We start from the raw sequence: 19,970 nt of genomic DNA, 5'->3' as shown, positions 1-19,970 counted from the left end.
ATGAGACCAGAGAATCGTTCCTGCAAAAGTTTTCTGTAATCTGACACAAGGGTCGATTGCACAGAATATTCTTCTTCCATGGGACCCCACCTTTAACTATCAGCCCATCTTTCTGTCTTCCTGAGGACATATGCACCAGTTTCTGGTAGCATGTAATCCTCTAGTGCCCACGATTAACATGGATGAGTATGGTGCCCTCTCCTGTACAGAATTAATTTCATTCTGTCTAGAATAACAGCTGGCACAGAAGAGCACTTCAGGATAAAATCTCTGAAGCTCCATATCCTCCTGAAGCAACTGTTGGATGGGTCCTTAGACAGCCACGAAGCCTTGAAGTCAATCTTGCTTAGTGGGACAAAGACATTGTCTTGCTTCCTGAGGATCTAGTTTTTTTAAAATCCAGGCATATGGTGCACAAAGATACAGTTCCAAACTATGCAACCTCAAGATCAAGGTGTTTTATTTCTATGTGTGATAGGCAGATTCTTCTGAGTACCAGGCCTTTGATCCCTGTGTGGCAGCTTATGAGTCTCTTATTTGGTGAACGAGTGTTGCTTTCTAAGCCCCAGTGCTCTACTGACAACTGGCTCTCCTACAGAATCACAACAACCCTAACACTCACCCAGTGTTAAGGCCAGGTACTCCCTGTGTTTAGCACAGCTTTCCCCACTCTTCTAGCCCTTGTCTGTCACTCAGAGGTCAGGTGCTTCAGCTAAGATACCTGCTAACCCCTCATGGATATTTTTCTCTACACTTCGTTGTGGCAACAGCTAGGTTCTCACTCATTCCCTTATTTAGTCATCATGGAAGGAAGCTATCCTTGGGGAATATTTTGGTGCATGCGTGAGAGAGAGATAGAGAGAGGGAGAGGGAAGGGGAGAGGGAGGGGAGGGGAGAGGGAGAGGGAGAGAGAGAATATGACTTACAGGAAAGGAGATTAGGAAACCTGAACAAAGAAGAAAATCTGAGAAAGAAAAGAGGCATTCTAAAATAACACTGTCTGCAAAGAAAGCCACATTTTTGACACTCAGATCCCTAATTTCATTTGTAGGTGACCTTCAGACTTTGTAAAAAGACATCTGTAGTAGGTGAAGGCTGTGTTAGCTGGTTTCTGACATCTCATCCTGTTCTGATCTTTACTTTCCTAATGCTAATATGTTACAAAACCAAATCCTTCCTTCTAACTTCCCTGGTGTACAGAACTTTGAGATTACCATATTTGGTTTTCTTTATTATAAAAATCAGCCTTTATCTTTTCATCTGTCTGTGGTCTCTCTGTCTATGGATAGCTTCATAAATAAGTTGAGAGCCTTATCCTGATGACCTTGTCAGGTCCAATGGAGTCACATTCACGTCACACAGTTAACATTTGTCTATGAACAGAAGAGGAGGGCTGATAAACTCCTTCCTGATCATCTTCTTTCCTTGGCCAGGTATGATTCCACTTGAATCTAGCTTTAGCTCTTTCCATCAAGCTGCTACACATGGCTCCTCTATGAGGGCTGTGTCACCAAGGACACTATGAGAAGTAGGCACCAAAGCATCTTCCCATCAGTTCTCTGGCCCATTTGCTCTTGTGCAGACCCATACTTTGATCTGTGTCTAGTGTCTTCCACACTGGAAACCATATCACATTTTTAAGGCTAAAAACAATCTCTTCTACCAAGCAATCCAATAAGAGCACACCCCAGAATTTACGTATAAATCCCCTAAACTGGGGTGGGTCAAAATCAGTGTAGCTGACATTCAAATAGTGGGTTCATAAATGTCTGGCTTTCATTGTGACTCTGTACACAGAACACAGTGGTCTCCTTCTGCAATGAATTTCCTCTGCATGTATTCCTCCAAGAAATTCTTCTTAGTTCATTATGAACAGCTCTGACTGCTCATTTCCTATCAACTTGCAACTATTTACTGTGTATAGAAGAACCTTGATTTTAAGTGCACCTTCACCATGTACATTAAAAATGATTTCCATTATTTTAGTAGTTGGAGAGAAAAAGATGCAAGTGAGTTCTTTTTTGAATTTTTTTTGACATTCTGCATATGGAGTAGTTACAGGGTATACACAATAGAAAAGGAAAGACTCTAATGGGGTAAAATATTTTCCCATGATTTAACAATTTCTTTGCCCTGAAACTGGAGACCCAACACAAGGGAACCCATTGCTGATTGTCCAATACAGCATTTGTTTTATGATGCTTTTTTTTTAATAGCACGAATCTAAACATCTCAAGTATACAGCACATACCTGGAGTTCAAGGTTGGAAAACTCCCACTTGTACTTTCTTCAAATGTATTGGGCTTGAAGGACAGATGAGACCCACCGGAAAATTGAGAAACCTTCTGATGTCTGGCAAAAACTTTTCTTCTTGGTCCCAATTTCACCTGTGTTGGGAAAGACTCTATTCAGAGCTCCTGTCCTTGAGAGGTCAACATAGCACATCCAGCAGAAGATGTGGAGGGGCATGACCCTGGACGTAGAAGCATCCTCCTCGTTATCCAAGAGCATGCTACACCAACCAACTGAGGTCAGGAAACGGCTGGCATATTTTCAAGCCTCCTCTTGGTCCTAAGTCTATACACACCAGTTATGCCCTGAGGACATTTAGCAGCAGTCTTTTGTTCAAGTCCTGTTATTGTAGCACTGAACTCAGGGTCTTACCCATGCCAGGCAAGTAGTAAGTATATCACTGAGTAATGTCCCCAGTCACATAGAAGCATTCATTAAAAGCAGAGGAGAATGAGTGGCTTATAAAAGCATGACCTTGGAGACCTGGGGCTCCACTGTGGCAATTACAATGAACTTGACTGGCTCCAAAATCTGCCTTGCAGCTCTCAGGACTCTCTATTCTCCTAGAGCTATGTGACTTATTCAGTATTCTCAGGACAACCTCTAACTTGCTCACACAATTCTACAGCCCTGGATTCCTTCTGCTTCCCTACTTTGTCTCCAGTCCCATGAGCCTTTTTTTCTAAACAGACTAAATTCCACAGCTTGCTTTAAGTCTGTCCTGTTCCTCACTCCATAGCTGTCTCCCTTTTCTGGAGTCATCACATCATGCTCATGTATTCCCAGATAATTGTTCCATTGATCCAACTGAAACTTGTTGTATGACGTTTTCATTTTTGTTATAATATTTAATTGACGAGTGCTCCATTTTCATTTTAAATATACTTATAAATTCACATATTGGTTCAAAAGCAATGAATGGGCAAATTACACTTTTTCCCTATGGTATGGGAAATAAAAGTTAATATCTTAAGTTACCTATATAATCATTTAAGGAATTATAGTGTGAGTTAAGGAAAAATCTTTGCTAATACCTTAATAGCTTTGTTACCTTACATGACTCAACCTCAATTTCCCTCAATAAGATGCTATCATGATCTAACTCTCTAACATTTTTTTGTGGATTAACAGTACACTCTGTATGAAGTGCCTGCTATTTGGTAAATATTGATTGTTTCTGTCATCATAATACTATCATTTATTCAGAACCTACACATTCTCTTGGATTAGTAAAGTTTTCAAAACCACACTGTACTTGAAATAACTTCACACAAGGTCAGAAGTAGAAGTCTTTTTCTTCACACAAGAAGCATAACACAATCAAGAGAAAGATTACGAACACTGCAAACACTATTATCTTCATACACCATTAATGCAAATGGCACAAATTTTTATATACAAGTGGAAGAGTGTTAATTTGGATGACTTGATCAATTAACGGATAATAATAGCTAAATGTACATAGTGTTTATGCTGTAGAAGAAATTCTCCCAGGAACTCTGCACATATCAACCCAGGCAAGGCATGCAATAATGTCGAGTATTAGTTCCTGATATCATGCTGGTTTCACAGAAGACAGTGCTGAGGCACATTTTACCCAGTGTCACTTACACAGCTGCTCAGTGCCACTTTTCTCTCTAAAGCTGGTATGATGGCTAGTTTTATGTCAACTTGACACAGCTAGAGTCATCTGAGAGGAGAGGACCTCAGTTGAGAAAATGCCTCCTCATTATTGGGTTATAGGCAAGTCTGTAGAGCTTTTTCTTAATCAGTGATTGATGGGGGATGGCCCATCTTACTGAGTGTGGGACCACCTCTGGACTGGTTGTCTTGGGTTCTATAAGAAATCAGGCTGTGAAAGCCATGTGGAGCAAGCCAGTCAGCAGCACTCCTCCATGGCTTCCTCTTCAGTGTCTGCCTCCTTGTTTCCACACAGTTTGAGTTTCTGCTGTTGCTTCCTTCAATGGACTGTGACTCAGGGTCTGTAAACCAAATGAACCCTTCCCTCTCCAAGGTGCTTTTGGTCATATTGTTTTATCATAGCGCTAGAAATGCTAAGATGCTAGGTGTGGGTGAACAATTTGAGTTCCTAGGAATACTTTACTATAGTTCTAGATTAAAAAAATAGAGAAAGTATATGAATCTTTGTGTGTTACACCGTTTTGTTAGTCAGACATTTCATCATTGTGCCAAAACACCTTCAGAAAATGAAGTGGGGAAGGAATTATATTGGCTTACTCTTCCAGACTACTGTGATCAGAATGTGTGGTGGTTTGAATGAGAATGGTCCTCATAGGCTCATATACTTCAATGCATAGTCATCAGAAAATGACACTACTTGAGAAGAATTAGGAGGTGTGGCCTTGTTGGAGGAAATGTGTAACTGAGGGTGGGCACTGAAGTTTCCTAAGTCTAAGCCGGGTCCATCTTCTCTCTCTTCCTGTTGCCTATGGATCTAGATGTAGAACTCATAGCTACTTCTGTGCTGCCATCTCAGTGTTCTGGGTTACATGGAATGATTGCACGAAGAAAGAGAGAGACTGCAGGATGGATTTAGGTTTCTCAGCAGTAGATGGGTCAGTCTCTCAAGGACTGAACTTTGAGTCCATTTTGCAGAGCTTCTTTATTGTCACACAGAAGTCACTTTTAGCAAATCAATTTCTTCACTTCAGTGCCTCTTGTTTGACCTAGGAGTTGTCTGAAGGAACCATTGTCTAAGCAATTCTCAGACATAGGAGACTTCTTGGTTTGCCAGGTATGTCTTAGGACCAAGTTATGCAAACTTATGAATCCTTTGGTAGAGCAACCCTATAAATCCCAGACAACAATCACTGAGTAGTTACTAAAGGCTGCTTCAAAGTCTAGGTAATGCCATTCTGACAGATTCAGTCTGTCAGTACAGTTCTGCTAAGATTGTGCTATACTACCATGTTTTTTTGAAATGATGATAATAAGACTCTGAAAATGTAAGCAAGCCCCCAATCAAGTACTTTGTTTTATAAGGGTTGCCTTGGTCATAATGTCTCTTCACAGCAATAGAACAATGACTAAGACAGTATGCTAGACCAGAGACTTTAAAATCATGGCAGAAAGAGCAAAGAAATACCTATGCCTGTTGGCTTCAAGACTTTCTCCCCCTTTATTCCATTGGGCCCCAATATAGGGTGGATGTTATCTAAATTCAGGGTGAATCATCCCCCATCTAATTAACTTTTGGAAACATGTGAGAAGATATAGTTGGAAGGTTGTTTTCCTAATCTCCTGAGTACCTCTCAATCCGGTCAAATTGACAATCAAGCAAATGTTTGAAAAAGAAGTATGGACACTTTGGTTACAAGATATAGAGAAAACAAGCTGGAACTAAGCAAAAGTTTCCTCCCTGCCATTAGCATTCATAATTCTGAAAGGTGATAAGTAGGCTGTTGGAGGAGAAAAGACATTAGTAATCTTACATAACTGAATTTAACAACTACAATGCCAGTCTGCTAGGAATATGGACCCAGTGGTGCTAAGGGGGTAGCCAAGAACACTCTGATTGGGTTCAAGGTCTGCTTCTTAGGAGAGATTTTATAAACCTAATTTTTAAATAAGGCAGACAGTTGAGGAGATTGTAGGCCATAGGTGGGAAACTTTTTGTTGTGTAGTTAAATTGACATGGCATCAAACTATCTTCTAAACATGTATGCTTATAACCATAGACAAATGCTAACCTTAATTAGTAAGTGTCTCTTTACAAAACACGATGATGAACATAGGAACTTTTGACTGCTCAAGATGCTGAGAAAACTGAAGAGTTGAGCACTCAGTCCTAAACAGGACATTTTTACTCCTCCCATTAAGGCTCAAGGAATATCGTGGAAGAAGGGGCAGAAAGAATAAACAAGGCAGAAGATAGGGAGAAAGTCTGTGAAATTATCTTTGAGCATGCCATAGCCATTGTGTTCATGATTTCACAGCATCTGTGATTGCCGGAACCAGGCCTGTTCAGGACTAGATTCCTGTCATCTCTAGTCATTGGTGAGGGCGGTCACAGGGCTATCCCTCCCTGCTGATGAATTCATTATCTACTGGTGGACCCACCAGTCTCTATTGAATAATCCCTAATAGATAGGCACATAGAGGTCTCTAGGTCAACTTATTAGGCTACAAAACAACAAATACAACAACGACAACAATGACAACAATGATCTGAAGTCATTGTTTTAATTTGCTGTCTTTTGGTGTGATACAACATGGACGAAAAACTACTTAGGAAATAAAGGGTTTATTTCACCTTATAGTCATGGCCCATCGTGGAGGGAAGTCAAAGAAGAAACTCAAAGCTGGAGTTCAAAGCAGAAACAATGGCAGAATGCTGTTTACTGGATTTCTCCTAGGCTCACTTTCAGCTATCTTTCTTATATACCCAGCTTCATGTACCCAGGGGTGATACTGCCTACAGTGCCCTATGTCCTCCTACATCGATTAGCAATAAGAAAAATGCCCCACAGACATGATGTAGACAAGTCCATCAGCTGAGGTTTCCTCTTCTCAGGTGTGTCAAATTGACAATCAATATTAGGGATCACTAATGTGTAGAGAGTGTGAGGTCCTTTCGAACACAGATAGGCCCTAGGACTTCTTAATAGGAAATCAGGAAGGATAAACATGTAGACTTATCTCTTCAAAGAAAGAAGATGTTAATCTGTTTTCTACCCAGAAAACTGGGAATATATGTAGTTTATTACTTGGTGATCTTTTGCAATGTGTGGGGCCAGGTTTCACTCAATTCCTCCAAGCTACTATGTTTGTTTAGTCCAGACTCTTCGTCTATAGACCTTGAACATTGTTTCTCAGCCAATAAAAACCAACCTTATGAGAGATGTCACTTGTAGTTTTCAATAGCATAGGTAACTTCTGTGTTATCTGTAGGGCCAGGCCAGTATTCACTCCAACAGGCTATTAGGTTTACCTCAGTCATTCTCTCTATACCTTGATCTTGAACATTGTTTCTGAGTCAACAGACTCCAGATCATTATGGAAGAGATGATATGTACTTTGAAGAGAGTTTTTTAACCCCCCCCCCAACCTGGCTATCCCCTTAGAGAGTTTTAATATAAACACATCTTAAACTTTTTTACACATATAATTGAGTTAATTATTATCAGAAAAAAATTTCCGCAAATTGTGCTGTGCTTAAATTTGGCTAAAATAAACTGCTTGGTGTCAGACTCTAGAAGTTTGAACCAACATTGGCTAACTATGTCACTTCGAACTGGATTTTCTTCTTGGCTCATGCAGATCAACACTCTGCTAGCCCTAGTGATCTCAGGGATCCCCACACTCATGAACGTGGGGAAAGGAGCTGTAGAAGAGGGGGATATGGTACTGGGAGGGAGATAAGAGAGAGTGTTGGCTTGAGAGTAATCACAATACATTGCATGCATGAAATCATCTAAGACCAAATTTCATTAATAAAAGTGCAAATGATACAATTAGTATACTGTGTATTGGTTTTGCACATAGGAAGAATGTGGGAAGAATGTTGAATTTTTGTAAAATGATAGCTTTGTCTTCAATATAATCATCTAACACCGATTTTAACAAGTTTCTTGAGATTTTTCCACATAAATGCATATGCTTAAATTAATATTTACACTGCAATGTCTCAGTATACTCAGAAATGTGTATATTTATCATTTTAGAACATTTTGTCACCTCGCTTAATTTCATGCCCGTTTTCAGTTCCTGTCCTGACTGTCATCTTCAGAAAACTCTTGGTGTGATTTTGTGTCTCTGGACGCTTCATAGTAAGGCACTTCACAGCGTGTGTGACCTTTGGCATGTCCTCAGCACTTCTGGGGTTTGTCCTTGGTAGCATAGCATACTTTAGGATGCCATTCTTTTACATGATTGACAAGGTTCTCTTTGATGAATAGATCAAATCTCTATCCACACAGTTGTTGATGGCCATTTGGCTTGGATCCACAGTTTGCCAGATGGGTAATGATGCCTTGAGGCATTGGTAACTTTAGTATGTGAATAATTTCAAGGGAAAGCAAGTAAAATATTTAAATGAAACTAATAATGTTTACTACATACCTGAAAACCTGGTGATACACAGGCATTTTGTATAACCGATATGGTCCTCATTTTGAACCTCCATAGAGTCCGAAAATAACAAAAGAAAAGAAATCTGCTATTCAAATACTTCACTTTGGTGTCCACCACAGAAAGTGTTTTTGTAATTTGCTATTGCATTTATTTTGCCAGAAATGTTGATAAGTCAAAATGGGCAGAGTCTACAGGAGCGAGGCTTGTTGTTAGGTCCTGAACAGGGGAGATTTAGGTTTCTCTTTTGTCATCCAGGATTCTACAAGCCCCCGCCACAATCTGGGAAGATGACGTACAATAAAGGAGGCTGGGTGAGTGAAAGAACTGTGTGCGTTTTCTAGGGGGTAGCCTCTGCTCAGCTCCTGAATAATTTGATCTGAAGCGCTTAGGGATCCGTGTTTCCAGATATCTGGGTTCCCTTATAAGATAAAATGATAGGTTTTTCTGTCTATTAAAAAAATCATTGGCACAAGACCTGCACACGATTAAACCAGTGAACAGTCCAGCACAGAGAGGGAGAGCCTTGTGAGCTCCCACCCTTAGCAGAAAGGCTATTGATGATTGACAGCTGCTGGGACAAGGCAGAGTCAGTTTTCTTTAGTTTACTCTTCTGCTCAGTGGTTTCTGCTGATTTTCTGTTTTACTATGGTTTTAGGGCTCAAATCCAGGGCTTTGCTCATAGTCAGCAAATCCTCTGCACTGAACTGCATCCCAGCCTTTCTGTTCGACTTTTGAATTGCTTCTGGGTCTCTGAATTGTTGTTGTTTTTGCTTAGGTTTCTGCATTATTCCTGTAGTGTCTGAATTTGCTAATTCATTTTCTTTAAACACTTACTTTAAATACTCCACCTGAGCATTTGCTCCGTTGATTCCTTAGTCAGAAGTCAAGTTTCCATGAAAGCCCTTTGTGTGTACGGCTGTGAAACATCATTTATGAACTGAAGTGTTAGGTGTTCATTCCAGCCTTTCAGATCTGGCTTTCTGATTGTCCTTGCAGACATTTTTTCCATTTTTAGTAAATTGGGTATTTCGTATTTACATTTCAAATTTTATTCCCTTTCCCAGTTTCCTATCCACCAGCCCTTAACCCCTGCCCCTTCCCTTCTATAATGGTGTTCCCCTCTCAATTCACCCCGTTATCTCCTCCCAACAATCCCCTACACTGGGGGTCCAACCTTGGCAGGACCAAGGGCTTCCCCTTTCACTGGTGCCCCAACAAAGCTATTCACTGCTACATATTCAGCTGGAGACATGGGTCAGTCCATGTACAGTCTTTGGGTAGTGGTTTAGTCCCTGGAAGCTCTGGTTGGTTGGCATTGTTGTTCTTATGGGGTTGCTCTTCAGCTCTTTCAGTCCTTTCTCTAATTCCTCCAACAGGGGTCCCGTTCTCAGTTCAGTGGTTTGCTGCTGGCATTTGCCTCTGTATTTGACATGTTCTGGCTGTGTCTCTCAGGAGAGCTATTTCCGTTTCCTGTCAGCATGAACTTCTTAGCTTCATCCATCTTATCTAGTTTTGGTGGCTGTGTATACATGAGCCACATGTGCAGCAGGTTCTGAATGGCTATTCCTTAATTCTCTGCTCTAAACTTTGCCTCCCTATCCCCTCCTATGGATATTTTTGTTCCCCTTTTAAAGAGGGAGTGAAGCATCCACATTTTGGTCATCCTTCTTGAATTTCATGTGGTCTATTCATTGCATCTTGGGTAATTCAAGCATTTGGGCTAATATCCACTTATCAGTGAGTGCATACCATGTGTGTTTTTCTGTGACTGGTTTACCTCGCTTAGGATAATATTTTCTAGTTCTATCCATTTGCCTGTGAATTTCATGGAGTCATTGTTTTTGATAGCTGAGTAGTACTCCATTCTGTAGATGTACCACATTTTCAGTATCCATTCCTATGTTGAGGGCATCTGGGTTCTTTCTAGCTTCTGGCTATTATAAATAAGGCTGTTATGAACATAGTGGAGCATGTGTCTTTGTTGTATTTTGGAGCATCTTTTGGGTATAAGCCCAAGAGAGGTATAGCTGGGTCTTCAGATAGTGTAATGTTCACTTTTCTGAGGAACCTCCAGACTGATTTCCAGAGAGGTTGTACCAGTTTGCAATCCCACCAACAATGGAGGAGTTTTCCTCTTTCTCCACATCCTTGCCAGCATCTGCTGTCGCCTGAGTTTCTGTTCTTAGCCATTCTGATTGGTGTGAGGTGGAATCCCAGTGTTGTTTTGATTTGCATTTCCCTGATGACTAAGGTTGCTGAACATTTCTTTAGGTGTTTCTCAGCCATTCGATATTCCTCAGCTGTGAATTCTTTGTTTAGCTCTGTAGCCCATTTTTAATAGGGTTATTTGGCTTTCTGGATATATTGGCTATTAGCCCTCTATCAGATGTAGGATTGGTAAAGATCTTTTCCCAATCTGTTGGTTGCTGTTTTGTCCTAATGACAGGGTTTTGCCTTACAGAAACTTTGCAGTTTTATGAGGTCCCATTTGTCGATTCTTGATCTTAGAGCATAAGCCATTGGTATTCTGTTTAGGAAATTTTCTCCAGTGCCCATATGTTCAAGATTCTTACCCACTTTTTATTCTACTAGTTTGAGTGTATCTGGTTTGATGTGGAGGTCCTTGATCCACTTGGACTTAAGCTTTGTATAGATAAGAATGGATAAGAATGGATTGATTTGCATTCTTCTACATGCTGACCTCCAGTTGAACCAGTACCATTTGTTGAAAATGCTATCTTTTTTCCCATTGGATGATTTTGGCTCCTTTGTCAAAAGCAAGTGACCATAGGTATGTGGGTTCATTTCTGGGTCTTCAATTCTATTCCACTGGTCTATCTGCCTGTCCCTGTACCAATACCATACAGTTTTTTTTATCACTATTGCTCTGTAATACTGCTTGAGGTATGGGAGGGTGATTCCCCCAGAAGTTCTTTTGTTGTCGAGGATAGCTTTAGCTATCATGGGTTTTTTGTTATTCCAAATGAATTTGCAAATTGTTCTTTCTAACTCTATGAAGAATTGAATTGGAATTTTGATGGGGATTGCATTGAATCTGTAGATTGCTTTTGGTAAAATGGCCATTTTTACTATATTAATCCTGCCAATCATGAGCATGGGAGATCTTTCCATAATCTGAGATCATCTTCAATTTCTTTCTTCAGAGACTGGAAGTTCTTAACATACAGATCTTCCATTTCCTTGTTAAATTCACACCGAGGTATTTTGTATTATTTGGAACTATTATGAATGATGTCATTTCCCTAATTTCTTTCTCGTCCTTTCTCCTACTTCTCCTAGGTTCCTGTGTGCAGGGGGCACAGATGGCACAAGGCATTTTCCTCTTGAGTCGGGAATGTGGGAAGTGAGTAGTCTCCTCTGGTTTCTCAGGACTGTCTGCACTTCTGAGGGTCTATCTTCCCCCACTCCCCAGGATTTGGGTGCAGGGAGCTGTTTGACCAGTTCAGTCCAGATCTTGTTGCAGATCTGGACCTCGGGGCTCCTGCAGCTGACTGCTCCTATACTCCTGTGTCCCGAGGCACTATGCAGTTTCCTCTTGGGCCAGGGATGTGCGCAAAGGTGGACAGAAGTGGCAGTCTGTCCTGCCCTGCAGTCTCAGGATTCCCCTGTAGACATTTTAAAGTAGGCTTCTTTGCATTCTCTGAGTCGGGAGTCACCTTTGCCTTTTCAGCACTAGATGGCAGGCTAAGCCCAGGTTAGCCGCATGTGCTCTACTGGTGTGTGTCAGTGTTTCAGAGGCAGAGGGTGATGCAAGCCCAGAGAGATTTAGCTGCTGTGTTGTTCAGCAAGAGTGAACGGGGTCCCAGGAAGGTTGTTTTCATGCTACAAGCCTCTCTGTATCGCAGTAATCGCCTCATTTGTAAGCAGTGGTCTATGGGGAGAAGCAAGGAATTGCCCAGGCTCTAGGTAGACTAACCATAATAGCACAAGGCTCTGTTTATATGCAACAGCCATGCACCCAAAACACCACAAAGTCTACACTGAATCTGGTCCCTTGAGATCAGTGGAGGTCTAGATAAGTCCAGTGTATACACTGGCATGAGGTGTCCTGAGTCCCAAGGTAAAGTCTTGGGATTAGTGCACTATCCTGCTCCAGAAACTGAAGCCTTGGAACCTGAAGAGTTGGCGTAGTGTGATGAAAGTGTCTTTGCCTCCTAGGCTGACCCTATGTTGGACATATAACTAAGAGAGTTGCTTGAATTTGTCCCAAATCATTTCCATAATATAAAATAAATATAAAATAAAGAGGTAATGTCATTAGCAAAATGTGAGAAATTCCAAAATAAAATGGTGGCTCGTATAATCACATTTATGAGTAATGCATTTCAATAGTAAACATCAAATAATTTTGCAGTAACCTAATATTAAATGATTTCCCGGCTCTTGTTAGCTCTTCTACCTGGAGTCTGTGCCTCTCCCTAGCACCTTCCACAGAGCCCCCTTCACATCCTTGTTCCTCAGGGTATAGATCAGAGGGTTGAGCATGGGGGTGACTACAGTATAAAAAAGGGCAACAAACTTCCCCTCACTATCAGAATACCTGTGGACAGGTTGTAGGTATGTGTATATGGCTGAGCCATAAAACATGGTAACCACAATGAGGTGAGATGCACACGTCCCAAAAGCCTTTCTGCGACCAGCCATGGACTTGATGTTCAGCACTGCCCTGGCAATGTGAGCATAGGAGCCTAGAATTAGCACTAAAGGACACACTAAGATTATGACCCTAGCCACAAACAAATTGGCCTCTGTCCCTTCTGTGTCCTCACAGGCCATCTTCAGGAGAACAGGTAGCTCACAGAAGAAGTGATTCAGTTGGTGTCCACAGAGAGGCATGGCCATCACGAGGCTTGTCTGAATCAGAGAGTTCACAAGGCCTCCCACCCAGGAGAACACAACCAATGCCCTGCAGAGAACGGGGTGCATAATGGCTGTGTAGTGTAGTGGGCGACACACAGCAGCATAGCGATCTATAGCCATTGTCACCAAAAGCACACACTCATTGCCTCCCAGTGAGAGCAATTATAAAAAGCTGGGCCACACACCTTCCAAAGCTGATGGTCCTGTCAAGTCCAGAGAGATTGACTAGAAGCTGAGGCACAGTGCTGGCAGTGTAGCAGAGGTCCAGGAAGGAGAGGTGGCAGAGGAAGTAGTACATGGGTGTGTGCAGGCGGAGGTCCAGTCGAGACAGAATGATGATCACGGTGTTGCCAAAGAGAGTCAGAGAGTAGAAAATAGAAATGAAGACAAAAAAGACAGGTTCTAGGTGAGGCCAGTCTGAGAAGCCCACTAGAATGAAGCCCTCTTCTGAACTGGTGTTCAAATATTCCATAATCTTCCACCTGCACAAACAGAAGACACCTCAATGCTTCCATTGAAGTATACAAACTATTCCTTAGATGCCTCAAACTTACATGTTTTATTGATGTTAATATTCTTTTTTTACTTCTGTTTGACCTTCCTTTATAAATGTTTATTAGTTTTTAGAGAATGTCATACACGCATGAAAGAATTTTGAGTATATTTATTTCCACTCCCCCAACCCCAACTAGATGCATCGTTTCCCTACCCTCTCCTAACTTTATGTCCTCTCTCCTTCACAGAAAGTAACCCACTGAGTCCATTTTGTGATTCCCATATGTACATGGGTATGGGGCTAGCTGTTGGAGCATGGTTGACCTCCTGGAAGCTGTACCACTAATGAAAACAGAGTCTCCCTCCCTTAGCTGTTATTTGTTTTTAATTGTTTCTTCCTCAGCTACGGGTAGGAGCTTGTGATCCCTTCTTTTCTCCCTGCTGCCATGTTGCCATTCTTGATTCAGTACACACCTTGTGCAGGCTACCATGTCTTTCTCAATTCAACTTTTCTTTAGCACATAGATAGATCACTGGAGTGTAGAGCTGTGGCCCTGTCTTGAATACATTCCTGTAGCCCATTTGTTCTATGACTTTAGACAGGCCACTCAATCTTCTGGAATGATGTTTGCTTGTCTGAACATAGAAAGGATGTAGGCTTTAATAATAGGATCTAAAAGCAGTGTTGTGGAACCTGCTCTCAAATTCTAATGTGGAAGATGCAGTATTAGTAATTGATATGGATTTTTGTTTTTCTTATTTTTCTTAGTCTCTGAGGGAGGCTGACTCTGTAGTTTGAGAAAGAAGATGAACCAGATCAAGTTCATCAGTCTGACTTTTTGGTTCTTTCTTGCTTTATCAGATGATATTTTGAAAAATTATTGCAAGAAATATATACTCTATGTCTATATCTTGATAAACAGTAATGACATAAGGGAGGATTTGTCAGTATCAGATGCTTAGATTGCCCTTGCAGTAGAATATGGCTATGTTAAAGTAGTGTGTTAATTTTAAATGTATTTTGTCAACTCTAAGGCATTGTCTTAAAATGGTATTTTAAAAACTAGGAAAATTAAAAAGTTCACATACTAAGCAACAAGAGAACATGGAAAGCTGTAAATAGTCATTGATAAATAATGAAAATGAGACATAGGTATAAAATTTATTCTTCTTACTGCCTTGAGGGCTTGGGAGGTAGGGGCTGGAGGATCAAGAATTAGAGATTATTTTCAGCTGCATAGTGAATTGAAGGCCTTAAAGAGCCACATAAGACTATTAGTTTTCTTTCTGTTGCTGTGATAAAACACTGACCACATACAAATTCGGGATGACAGGGCTTAGTTAATTTTACAGGTTATTGCTCATTATTAAGAGAAGCTATGGCAGGAACTCAAGGCAGGGACCTGAAATAAAACTACAGAGGAACAATGCTTATCATCTTGCTCCTTCTAGCTTGCTTAGCTACCTTTCTTATATTGCTAAGGCCCATCTGCCTAGGGATGGTGCTTCCCATAGTGGGCTGTGTCCTCCCTCGTGAAACATTAATCAAACAATCTCTTAAAGACATGACCACATGCCAATCTGCTCTGGCAATTCCCCAAGTTGAGACTCCCTCAAATGAACCTAGTCTGTGCCATTTTGACAGCTGAATCTAAATAGGACAGAGACCCTGTCTCAAAACATGGTAAAAAATCAAGTCTAAATCACCCACCCACCCAACCAAGAAAACAGAGCATGGATGAAGAGGTTTCTATGTATTCTTAGTATGAATAATTTTTGGCACACTGATCCATGGTGCATTGTGGTAAGTTTACTGAACTGGAAGGTAACCACAGACACTCAAGAGCCTAATCAATTGTTTCAACAAGATGTTTGGTTTCTCCCTCATGAAAAAGAGTAAAACTGTCAACCATATACATATATATGGTTATAGTTATATAGTTATATACATATTATATAAGATATATACATATCATAAACCAGCTTTATTCAAGCCAGATCTTGTACAATTACAGATAGATCCTCACAGATCAGTTCAGTTGTACTGTTCATCTGTCCCCTGTTATGAAAGCTTGCTTCTGGTTTATGTATTTAAGAACAAAACAAAAAAGTAATCATTTGATACATTTCTTTTTTGAGACAGAGTTTCATTATGTAGCCCTGGCTAGCCTAGAACTTTCTACATAGACCAGGGTTGCTTTAAATGTACAGAAATCCCTTTGTCTCTGCCTCCCAAGTAGTGGGATGAAAGGTGTCCATTACTATACTCAGAACTTGATAAGTTTTCTGTTGGTGTTAAAGATTGTTGACACAGCATGAAATCCTCTAATTCTGAAGGCTGACACAAGGAGATCATGGGACTGACGTCATCCTGGACAACATAGTGAGACTTTGTTCCCCTATGTGTAAAAATAACAACAATAACAACAAGAAAATAATTCCAAATAAAACTACCAATGTTCAATGAGTGTATGCATTCCACATTTTAGTAATATAGTAAAATACACAGAACATATAAATATTTCAGGAATATAGGAATATTCTCAGGGGAAAATTAATAGCTGGTGGCACAACAACTTAGACATTCATGCTCTAAAGTTTTATTTATAATTTTCAAAACCATCTAGATTTCAATAGTCATCAAAATAGGTAGAGAAAATAGAATCAGAGAGAATTGAGCTTTGTTTCAAAACCTTAGTTGGATAAGCGTAGAGTGGGTTGGGGAGAGAAACCTGCAATCCTGACAACAATTTACCAAGAAATTATAAGACAAGATATCACAATGCAATGACCTAAGACTCAACAAGAGTTAGCAGTGCTTTCCCAAGTGAATATAACTTCGGGGTCAGGTAGAACAACACTCCTGACAGAGGACCTGTCGTCTCCAGCTTACAGTGAGACTTGAAGATCATGCCCTGCAAGAGTTTGTTCAACGAGTCATTTGTTTTGTTCTTCACTCATAAGACTTTCCTCTGTATCTCTACCCCTATTTCTTTCTTTTATGGGGCTCTTTCTATTTCTTTGCTCCAACATGTTCCATGCATCCATTTCTCACCAAATGCAACTCCCTGACTAATCGGATGGGTACGGTGGAAACCCTGTCTTTCACAGAATTCAGTTTCACTCCCTATCTAGAACACAACTGGCACAGAAGAGCGCAGAGAGCTAAAGTCACTGAGCCTGCAGCATCATCCTGCAGTACCTGTTGTTCAGCTTCTTAGAGAGGCATGAATCCTCGAAGTCAGTTCAGTCTTGCTTTGTGGGACAAAGACATTGTCCTGCTTCCCGGGGATCTAGTATCTTATTCTGGAATGCCGTATGCAAAGACACAACCTGAAGCCAGGCAACCTCAAAGTCAAGGCGTTTCCTTTCTCTGCCCCCATCAAATGACTCCTTTTCCTGCCTAAATGAGACTTTGACTTCTGGGTGTCCCCTTATAAGTTTGTGGCTTGAGAGGATGTGCTGTGTTTTCTTGTGGTCAAGGCTCTGTGGGGATTGGGCTGGTCTGCAGAACCACAACATCAATGCTCACCTGGACCACTGAGACCAGAGACTCCCTGCGTCTGACACTGCCCATCTTGCAACTCTTACACAGACCATGGATCCTTTACTTGGGAACCAGTTTCTCTGGCTTGCGCTCCTTGCTAATTAATGCCTTGTAGATTCTTTTCTTCATTCCTTCTTGTGGCCAGTACTAAGCTTTGATTTGTGCCCGTATGTGTTAATCACAGGAAGAAAACATCCCTGGGAATTAGTTCCACTGTTTAAGAACAGTTGTATTTTTTTCCCCCATGGATCATAACTAAGCCTCTGGTATGGCCATGAATTATTTCTGTTCCTTTGTTTCAGAACCCAGGTAGACTTCCAATGCACTACCTCTGAAACTGGTCTGCTTGGATCCTTGTGGGAACCAAGTGCATGTGGGTTAAAGGTGTTTGTATAGTTTTGCCAGGGTTCATATAGATCAACTCCTTCTAAAGAATCAGCTTCCAAACACTAAGGAAAATATTTTTGGTGTGGACATTCACTGACTTTTCATAGTCTTCTAGCAAAGGTGACCAACTGCTTGACTACATCAATTTCCTTTTCTGTGGATGAAATTGTCTCTCCGTGTAGCCTTGGGTGTCCTGGAAATTGCCATGTAGATAAAACTGGCCTCAAACTCAGAGATCTGCCTGCCTCTGGCTTTCTAATGGTAGGATTCAAGATGTATGCCACCAAGCCTGGCTCTCTTAGTGAAACTTGTTATCTCAGTGAAAGCACGAAATGAGATGAGGCAGGCATCCTGGTTCCTAATGACGAGTCTTATACTACTACCCATCATCATGTATTGAAATTAAGGAAAGTGTCAAACTAGAGAGACCCTGAAAATCTGCACTGGTCAGAAGAAATACAGAATAATAACAAGTTCCTGGCTATAATTGGATCACACCAGTGACTATATGCATACATTCAGAGGATAGCAGAACTCATCAGGCAACTGTAATCATTCTAATGAGGTTTTAGATAAGAAAAGAGAACACATAAAGACAGATGCTGGCTTGTGTTTGTTTTCAAAGACCAGTCCTAGGTTAGAGGTGAGGACCTCGCTTTGTTCTAAAGCCAATAGTCAGACTGGGGGTCAGATTTACAAGAAAAAGGATTGTGACTGGCAATAAAGAAAACCTGAAAAGAAACAAAGGGTTCTAAGAGCAGAGTGCTTGGGGAGAGAGCCATGTTCTCGACACTCAGATTTTCACACTCCTTTGGAGTGCCCTTCAGAATTTGTAAAAATATTTCTGATTAGGTGAAGTTTTGTACTAGCCGGGTTATGACACTTCACCTTGCCATGGTCTTTACTTTTCTAATGACAACAATATGCTAACCTTTAAACCCCTTCTCTTAATCTCCATGGTGCACAGTGTTTTGATTCTTCCACACTTGGTTGTTTATTATTATTATTATTATTATTATTATTATTATTATTATTATTATCAGTTTTTATCTGTATCCACCACACTGCATGTGTACTCTTTTTAAATAATGAACTTTTGATTATTTATTTCTGACAGTATATATGATTAACTTTTTCTTCCCAGGCTACTGTTTTGATGATCTTGCTAAATTATAATGGAACCCACATTCAAGCCATACAGTTTAAGTTTATTTCTTAAACTTAACAAAGAAAAAGAACCTACTAACTCATCCCTAATCACTGTCTTGAGTGTGTTGTGTTAGAATTAAATCCACCTTCACTTTATTTCATTAAGCCTTCACATGTGGTGGTTCTGTTGGTGTTGGAACATTAATGTCACTATCAAAACCAACCAGGCACCCAAGCGGTGTTCTGCCAATCCTTTACCCCATACCTTTGCACAGATCCACTTATACCTTTATCTTAAGTACCCCTTTCAAGATGGACACAGAACATTATTGCATTTTTTTTTTTTGCTCCACAAGCTTTCCAGGAAACCCACAAGGTTCCTTAATCAAATATCCAAGAATAACCTACCCTAGATATTCAGTATATATCCTCAAACCATAGATTGTTCATATTCAGTTTAGCTGAGTTTGAAAGAGTAAATTTTCACGAACTGCACAAAGAACACTTTCACCATCTATAATGAGTACCTTCTGTGTGTCTCCCTCCGAGAAACTTTTGGTTTGTTTCCACAACTCTGACTACGTTCTATTCTTTGGTCCTTGGTGATGTTTGCAACTTACTATGTATATAAGAGCCTTACTCTTTATGTTTTAAAATGTATTTCACTAATTTGATGCAATTGTAGAGAAAGAGATTGAGGCAAGACCCTTTTAGACCTGATGTCTAACAGAGCAGTGTGGTCAGATGACAGAGAATATAAGAGTTCACGAGGGATAAAATATTTTTACATTAATTTAATGTTCTTTGCTCCCAGACTAACAGCCCAACACAGTGGGGCCTAGTACTAATTGCCTAGTGGAATATTTCTCCTTTACGTGTGAATCTGAATATCTCACCCATCCCCACTTACCTGAAGTTCAAGGACAAAATTCTTGTCTTTATCTCTCTCTGTTTTACTGGCTTCAAAGGAGAGGAGAGGTCAACTAAAGACTGGTAGCAACTTGTGATATCTGAGAGACACTTCCCTCTTTGGTTCTGTAGTGAGAAGGGCTCAGGTCAATATTCCCATCTCTTAGAAATCATGATGTGGATGTAGTGGACAATACTGAGGCTCCTCACTTAGGA

The 19,970-nt window shown here is 40.6% G+C and overlaps 1 pseudogene; it reads right to left on the bottom strand.

Annotated features, from left to right (window-relative positions):
• Positions 1-12,802: 12,802 nt before the first annotated feature.
• LOC116909458 lies at positions 12,803-13,739 on the bottom strand (annotated as a pseudogene).
• Between the last annotated feature and the right edge of the window lie 6,231 nt (positions 13,740-19,970).

Source organism: Rattus rattus, chromosome 9 (assembly GCF_011064425.1).
Source record: "Rattus rattus isolate New Zealand chromosome 9, Rrattus_CSIRO_v1, whole genome shotgun sequence".
NCBI lineage: Eukaryota > Metazoa > Chordata > Mammalia > Rodentia > Muridae > Rattus > Rattus rattus.
Note: the sequence above shows the minus strand (reverse complement) of the source record. Positions and strands in the feature narration are given on the sequence as shown.